This window comes from Chrysemys picta, chromosome 17 (genome assembly GCF_011386835.1).
Source record: "Chrysemys picta bellii isolate R12L10 chromosome 17, ASM1138683v2, whole genome shotgun sequence".
NCBI lineage: Eukaryota > Metazoa > Chordata > Testudines > Emydidae > Chrysemys > Chrysemys picta.
This window is the reverse complement of record NC_088807.1, coordinates 21067184-21075153: the sequence shown is the minus strand read 5'-3', so window position 1 is coordinate 21075153 and position 7970 is coordinate 21067184. Positions and strand designations below refer to the sequence as shown.

Genomic DNA, 7970 nt, shown 5'->3' with positions numbered 1-7970 from the left:
GCGCTCTGCAGCCCTTATCAAAAATTACACTACAGTTAGCTTAAAAATTTGAAAACTGAAAAACTTTGTATATTACAGTAATCGTTAAAACATGTATAATGTTAATAAATCCATAGGTTCGATGAAACAAAGTAGTTGTACTTACGTGCCCGTGCTTAATTTGTGTTTTCAATGATTTACCTTCTAAAAAACTCTCGCCTGTCTCGCACGCCCAGAAAGGGCACCTCGCACCCCCAGGGGTTGCGTGCATCCCAGGTCAAGAACCACTGCACTAAACTGATAAGATCTGCATTTTAATTTAATTTTAAATGAAGCTTCTTAAACATTTTAAAAACCTTATTTACTTTACATACAATAGTTTAGTTCTATATTATAGACTTATAGAAAGAGACCTTCTAAAAATGTTAAAATGTATGACTGGCATGCGAAACCTTAAATTGGAGTGAATAAATGAAGACTCGGCACACCGCTTCTGAAAGGTTGCCGACCCCTGCTCTAAGGCCTCCAGGCCATGGGCTGGGCACCTTCTGTTTGGAACAAAAGAAGCACAAGCCACATGGCATGAGACTGTAAAAGGCAGCTGCATCTTCTCCGTTTTGTCTTCAATCCTGCTCCTTACCTCTGGAGGAAACTTTCTACAAACGAAGCTCTGAACAAAGGGCTGAACGACCCATCCAAGCTGGGGATGTGATCCAGAGGGACTTTCAAGCCAGCAAACTCACCAAGACTGCTAGGAACCTGATCTATGGACTTTGGAGTCCTTGTATGTATGTGACTGTTTTACCATTCAACATCTTTCTTCTTTTTCTTTCTTTTCTCTTTATACGAATCCTTTTGTTTTTAGACACTAAAGGACCAGCCGGCAGCCTGGTATTCTGGGTAAGATCCAAACCTACATTGACCTGGTAACGTGGCCAACCCTTTGGGATCAGAAGAACATTTTGTATGTGAGCAGAGTTTTTTAAATAACTTCTCACTGTACTGGATCTAGGTGCTGATGGGGCCTTGCCAGGAGCGATCCCTCAGGGGAGGCTGCGTCCTGCTGTCCTGGGGGGCTAAGCTTCAGCTTCCCTGGCCAAGGGGTTGCCCGGGTGGGTGATCTGCCCCCTAAGCCACCTGGCACCCCTGTAGGACCCTTCTGTCCACCCCACAAGTAACTCTGCCCCGGGTGTGCAATGAGCCCATTCCTGGGGTATCTCGGCTCCTGCCAAACACAGCCAGGCAGTGTGCGCGGGGGGAGGCTGGTATGTTACCCGCTGCCTCCCATGTCCCGGTGATGCCGGGTTAGATAAATGTCTATCAGGGATGGTCTAGATGGTATTTGGTCCTGCCATGCGGGCAGGGGACTGGACTCGATGACCTCTCGAGGTCCCTTCCAGTCCTAGAATCTATGAATCTATGCCCAGGGCCCAGCCAGATGCAGCAGAACATCTATTGGGGGGGTGGGTTGGGGGTCCCCTGAGACCCCAGTGCGGGGAGGGGAAGCAAGAGCAGAGGGAATTCTGGGTAATGCTCACTCCTATTGCCAGGGGGATGTCATGCAGCCCAAGAAGGTGGGTTATTGCCCCAGGACTCAGGCACCCAGCTGGGCCCAACCCCACAGCCAGGTCCCCCAGATACTGCCCCCACCCCTGGGATGCCCCCAGCAGCTTCCGGGCAGTGACCTGCAGGACGGGAAGCATCAGAGGATCTGGTGGTCAGGGAAGAGTGAGGGGTTGCCCCCCCCCCCCCCCGGTGTCTGGGCCCATGAACCAGGAGTCACTGCCCCTGTCCCACCCAACCAGCCCCAGCTCCCAGGGTGGCTCCTTGGGCACCATGAGCCTGTTTCCAGGGCTGGTTCTATGGTGAGTCCCCCCTCCTGGTACCCGGCCTGGCTGGCGCTGTTCCAGGCTGGATTGGGTTGGTTCCCCCCGCAGTCGTTCTGCAGCTGCTCAGCCTGGGTTTGAAGGGCTCCTTGGTGCTCTCCAGGGTTCCCACATCTGGTTTCATGAGCCCCGAGAGCAGGGGCTACACCGGGTGTCCCAGGATCACTCTGGGTGTTTCAACATCCCCCACTGGAATCTTGTGGTGCAGAAAGGAAGTCCCTGCTTGCAGCTTTCTGTCCAGGCTGGTGTTCCCGACGATGTGAGCATCATGCCCCTTCCCGGAGCACCCCGCGCTGGGGTCAGTGAAACGCCCACGGTGATCCCCAAGTTCCTGCAACACCCTGGAGAAGTCTCCTTCCTACTGATGTGTCCGTCGCAAGATGGTCCAGGGCAAAAACTGGAACCTGCGTTGCCTCTATCGCCCCGCCGCAGTTAGGGAATCCCACTGCGCAAAGCCCCTCCGCTATTTCACGCACATTGCCAAGGGTCACGGTCCTTCGTAGCGAGATGTGATTAACGACTCCGTGCACTAGTGTTAACGCCGCACCCGCCATCGACTTCCCCATTTCCAGAGGATTCACGATTGGCCGGGAGCAGCCTGGAGTCACCAGCGTCCACACAGCGATCGCCGGGCGCTTCTCCGTGACAGGCCGCTCTCATTTGGGTGTCCTTGCGCCGCAGGGCTGGGGTGAGCTCCAGCTTCCTGGTGACTGCCAAGGCCCCTCCAGCAACACCCTCATGACCACAGCGCCTGGGCGGTCACACACCTCGCCCAAACTTAAGGCCGGTCCTGTCAGGGTCGTCCTTAGGGGAAATGGCGCCCTATGTGAACTTGTATTTTGGAGCCTTGGCCCCTGCTGCCTCCCCCAGCCCCCCACCCTCCATATCACCCCTGGCCCCCACTTGCCCTGACTCCCTGAGCTCCTTTCTGCGCACCCAGGCAGGCTAGTCCAGACCCACACTCGAGCAGGTACATACATTCCCCTGCTGGATTAATACTTAGTTCACCAGACCTGTGTCACCCGTGAAATTCTCACGGGGGCCGTGCTGCTCCAAGGCGAGGAAGGGGTGGGACTCAGCCGGCTTCCCCGTGCCCTCTCTCTCAGAGGGCTGGGCTGCCAGCCCGGTCTCACTTCCCAGCTCTGGGCAACACCTAGTGGGTCTCAGCGGGAGCGCTCGCTGCTGGTGCCTTTCCCACGCACATGCCAACTCGTACCCTCGCAGAAATCCGGTGGCGGGGGAGGGGTTATGTGACACCTCATATCCCCTACCCACGCTTCGCCTATTGCAGACCTGCGTAACAATGTGATCCCACCACTCAGTGCTTGTTTCCCGAGCCCCAAAGCGACGCTCCGCTGTGTGCAGCCGCTCCGTGATGCCAGGAGGAAGCTGGTGTTGTTTCTTTCCATGGCACAGAGCAGCTCGGGCAACTCTGGTTCCTGTTCAGACTGGGAGCTCATGACATACTGCCTGACCAGCCATGCTGCGTTCACAGCAGTGGAGAGCCGCACCATGGGACACTGAGCCCCACCCCGATGATGCGCTGTGATCCACCCGCCTTCCCACAAGCCCTAGCTGCAGAAGGTGCCAAGTAGCACGGTGGGATAGCTACCCACAATGCACTGCTCTCACTGTCAACGCTGGAGCACCAAACGTGGACGCGCTCTGCCGGCAGAGGAAGCACAGTGTGAACGTGCAATAGTGATGTTATCATGGCGCTTTTTGCCGACAACACTCTGTAGTGTAGACAAGGCCCAACCGTTAGAGGAGCGAAGTTCTGGAGCAGCCTCCCAAAGGACATAACTGGCTTCAAGACTGATCTTGAGACGTTTCTGGAGAGACGGGATGAGGAGACATCCCACAACGGCACGGAGCCGATCCGCGACTGCTAGAAGCAAATCTCTCTAATGTCCGGAGACGGGACACTCGCTGGGGAGGGCTCTGAGTTACTACAGAGAATCAGTTCCCAGGTGTCTGGCGGGTGGGTCTTGCCCACATGCTCAGTGTCTGACTGGTCGCCGTATCTGGGGTTAGGAAGGAATCCCCCCCCACCCCCAGGTCAGATTGGTAGAGAACCTGGGGGGGTTTCAACTTCATCTGCAGCCTGGGGCGCGGGGCACTGGCAGGTTTAAATTAGTGTCACTGGTGGATTCTCTGAAACTTGACGTCTTTAACCCATGATTTGAGGCCGTCAGTGACTCAGACGGAGGCTGGGGTCTGCTACAGGACTGGGTGGGTGAGGCTCTGTGGCCTGCGATGTGCAGCAGCTCAGACCAGATGATCGCGATGGACCTTCTGGCCTTAAAGTCTGTGAGTCTGTCGCCCCCTTGGGGCGGTGCCCCATGGCTGCGGGGGACTCTCACTGTGGGGTCCCCTGGCTCACGTTGATCACGGCGTACACGCTGGGCTGGGCGGGCTCAGGGGCACGGGCCAGGCCCCCCCGCTTGGCCTGTAGTGCCTGGTCGTCCAGCTCGACGTAGGTGAGTCCATCGGTGCCGGAGTCAGGCTCCTGGTGGTGGGAAGGGACAGAGTGACTCTGTGTGTGTGTGTGTGTGCGCGCACCAACCCCCCGTTCACACAGAGCAGGGCTTGTCCCCTCCAGCAGGGGGTGACATGACACACATACACACACACCTGAAATCCCAGCTGACGATCCCATAAGCCCCTCCCAGCAACCCGACCCCGACCCCAAAATACTGAGTGTGCCAGATAAGATGAGTGGGGCCCATATGGGTCAGGGTTGGGGGTCAGGGCATGCGGGCAGACAGGGACACTTACCAGGTTTGGCGGCTGTTTCCTTTCGTCCATGGAGGAGTCTGCAGAACAGAGACACCCGCTGAGCTGCACCCCCAGCCAGCCCAGAGAGAACCCCACACCCAGCTCCGACCCCTCTGTCCAGCCAGGGGGCTCAGAGACCTGCACATCCACCTCTCCCCCACCCCACAGCATGGGGCATGGTCATTAGCCCTGTGTTACAGAGAGGGAAGAATACTGAGGCACAGAGATGGCAGCAGAGTCTAGGGGGTTACAGCGCGGCAGGGGGGCTGGGAGTCGGGATGCCTGGGTTGTCACCCCGGCTCTAGGAGGGGAGCAGGGTCTAGTGGTTAGAGCAGGGGGCTGGGAGCCAGGAGTGGATGGGGATTCCCTGCAGGTCACTGGCTGGGAAGGCCCAATGGAGAAATGAAGGGGAGACCCCCAAAGCCCCAGGCCTGGGATGGGAGAATGGGGGGCACATGGAGACACTCAACTAGAGGGGGAGGGGAGGGTGGTCCCCAGGGAGTTGGTGTGGAGGGAGGCAAGAAGCTCAGCTGACACCAGCTACCTCTGGGACCCTCTCCTTAGTGCCACCCAGCAGCAGGGGTAATTCAGGCCCCGCCCTGTATGGGTGGAGCCCCCACAAGCCCCGCCCCTCTCCTGGGGTCATGCCCCACCCTGGTACCCCCTTGGGTGTGTTACTCACAGATGGGGTCTTGGTGAGCCGGGGCCTCCAACATCCCCGAGGGGCTGGTACTAAAAGAGAGAAAATCCACTTGTAAATGTCATATTCCCCCACCCGCAGGGAGATTCCACAACACACCCAGAGAGCCCCCCATCCTGCCTCACACTGAACCCTGTTCCCTAACCCTCCCCCGCCTCAACCACTAGACCCCACTCCCCTGCCAGAGCTCGGGACAGAACCCAGGCAGAGGCAACGTGTGTGGGAGGGGGAAGCAGGGTCACATGACACACACCCAGATTGCTCAGTCACATGATGCAGCCGGGCCCCCTCTCTGCGCAGCAGCTGAGCTGAAGAGCTGTGCTGGACAGGGAGAGTGTGACAAAGTGGGGGGGAGTTCCTTGGTTTTCCCTTGTTCTTTCAATGGTTTCCATGCAGAGGGGGTGCCGGGACTCAGTTTCCCTGGGTGTTACTGGTTTAACGAGATGAGGGGAGAGGGAGTTTGTTGGTACAGAGGACCAGTGACAGAACTTGGGACCCCAGCCAATGGCCTGGAGAATGGAAACCCCAGCGACTGGTGACCCGGAGGCCCAGCTCGGGAGTCACAGCCGGTTCTGGCCAGGGGGAGGACAATGGGCTGTAAAGAGAGGACCCAGGTGACCTGACCAGCTGGCTCCAGCCAGAGGGGGCCAGAGGACAGAAGCGAGGAGAGGAGACCCAGGTGACCCTGTTTACCTGGAGAGAAGATAATGGACAGAGGCAGGGCTTGGGGCCGGGGATCTCAGATGCCCAGCTGGAAAGCAGGGGAGCTCTGGGCAGGAGAGAGGGAGCAGGCAGAGCCCACCTGGATGCAGGGGAGACTTGGATGTGCTGTGCTGAGGGAGGCCAGGCCTGAGGGCCCTGAGAGTTTCCTGTGCTGGGTTCAGACACTCAATAAACCCTCCTGTTTTATGCTGGCTGAGAGTCACTCCGGTCTAGAGAAGAGGGTGGCATTATTCCCTCTGGGAGTGGAGGCCCCGGGGGTCCAAAGCGAGTGAATTCCCTGAGGGTCCCATGGCAGAGACAGGTGTGCTAAGGCTCAGGGAGGTGCAGCTCCAGGAGGTGGAGAGACTTAACCCCCAAGAGAGAGTGGACCCCTGAGAAGAGCTGTTTCACTGAAGGGGGTTCCCCCGAGAGACCGTACGGGGCCAAGAGTGGGCATGACCTGGGAGTCCATGATAGAGAGGCAGAGGCAGGAGCAAAGGAACAGCTGGGAGCTTCACGGGGGGGTCACTGCTTTCCAGGACAGGGGGGGGTGATGTGACTCCAGCTGTTCTTGGGTTGTGCCCCTCCACTGTCAGCAGGCGCAGGTCAACTCTGAGGAGTCCTGGCCCCCAACCGCACTCCCCCCGCCACAGAGCCAGGGAGAGAACCCAGGAGTCCTGTGACCCCGGCAGGTCGATTGGGAAGGGGGAGGAGCCAGGTTCCTACCTGCTCGGTCTTGGTGTGGATCCTTTTCCTGCAGAGGGACACAAACCAGAATCCCCCATGAGCCGATCGGGATCCCCCGGTCCCAGCGCCCGGCCACTCACCCCCACAGGGCAGCAGGGATGGGGGTGCCTGGGGGGGTCCCCTCTGCTGCTGGTGCTGAGCCTGGATCCCTGCTGGGCTGGGACGGACCACCAGGGGGCAGCACAACACCACAGCATGCGCCGAGGGAGGGGCAAGGGGGGCTTTTCCTGTCCCCAGTCTGCTCTCGTTAATGACTCGTTATAATGAACCTTATCCATAGGTCAGCTCCCTTAGCATCCCAGGTACTTGAGAGGCACGGTGCCAGTGGCTCTTTATACAGGGACCCCTGAACTGGTGCTGAGATGCAGCCACCTCTGGGGTGGGGCAAGGGGACTGGTTATATGGGGACCCCTTAGCTAGCCCTGAGAAGTGGCCCCTCTGGGGCCGGACAGCTGTGTGTACAGGGATTACCCATGCAGCAGAATCCCCTGCTGAGCCCCCACCCCACTCTTTGGCTTTCCCGGCACAGTCCCCCATCCAAGCCGTGACCTAATCCCGCCCTGCTTAGCAGCAGGTTTAACCCTTCCCTCGCTGGGTGGGGCACTCACTGGCTCGGGTTTTTCTGAAGCAGATGAAGGCCACGAGGAGGAGGAGGAGGACGGCGGCTGCCGCGCTCACCCCGGCGATGATGGAGCTGGTCAGACCCAGAGGTGCCGGCAATTCCGATCCGCCTGGGAAACAGCAGCAGCCGTGAGTGCCGGGAGCATCTGGTCTGTTCCCTCCCCCTCAGTCCCCCCACCCCAGGCAGCGCCCAAGGGGCTGGGACACCGCAGGGCGCAGGCAGCAGGAAATTCTATGGGGAGGATGTCGGGGGAACCAGAGCATCAAGTGGGGTCAGAGCCAGCAAGATTTGGGGGATTTGTAGCGCTAGGGGGCACTAGGCTGCAGGCAGGGGGCTCAGCAGGGGGCGCTCTCCCCATCAGTCAGGCCTGGCCTCATTGCCCCAGCACGGCGCTAGGGGGCGCTGTCTGATCCAGCCTGTTCCATCATTTCTAAGGCATTTCACTAGGCTTACCACATGTCCGGATTTTCCCACACACGTCCGGCTTTTTGGTCCTCAAATTCCTGTCCGGGGGGGAATTGCCAAAAAGCCGAACATGTCCAGGAAAATACTAGTC

General features: G+C 58.6%; 1 long non-coding RNA gene across 1 annotated transcript; it reads right to left on the bottom strand.

Moving 5' to 3' along the window:
* Positions 1 to 292: 292 nt before the first annotated feature.
* LOC122173376 (uncharacterized) lies at positions 293 to 6799 on the bottom strand. The gene is made up of 4 exons (XR_010593493.1): positions 6772 to 6799; positions 5326 to 5375; positions 4644 to 4681; positions 293 to 4374 (listed from the first exon to the last, which is right to left on the bottom strand). It is a non-coding gene; the product is annotated as an uncharacterized LOC122173376 (long non-coding RNA).
* Between the last annotated feature and the right edge of the window lie 1171 nt (positions 6800 to 7970).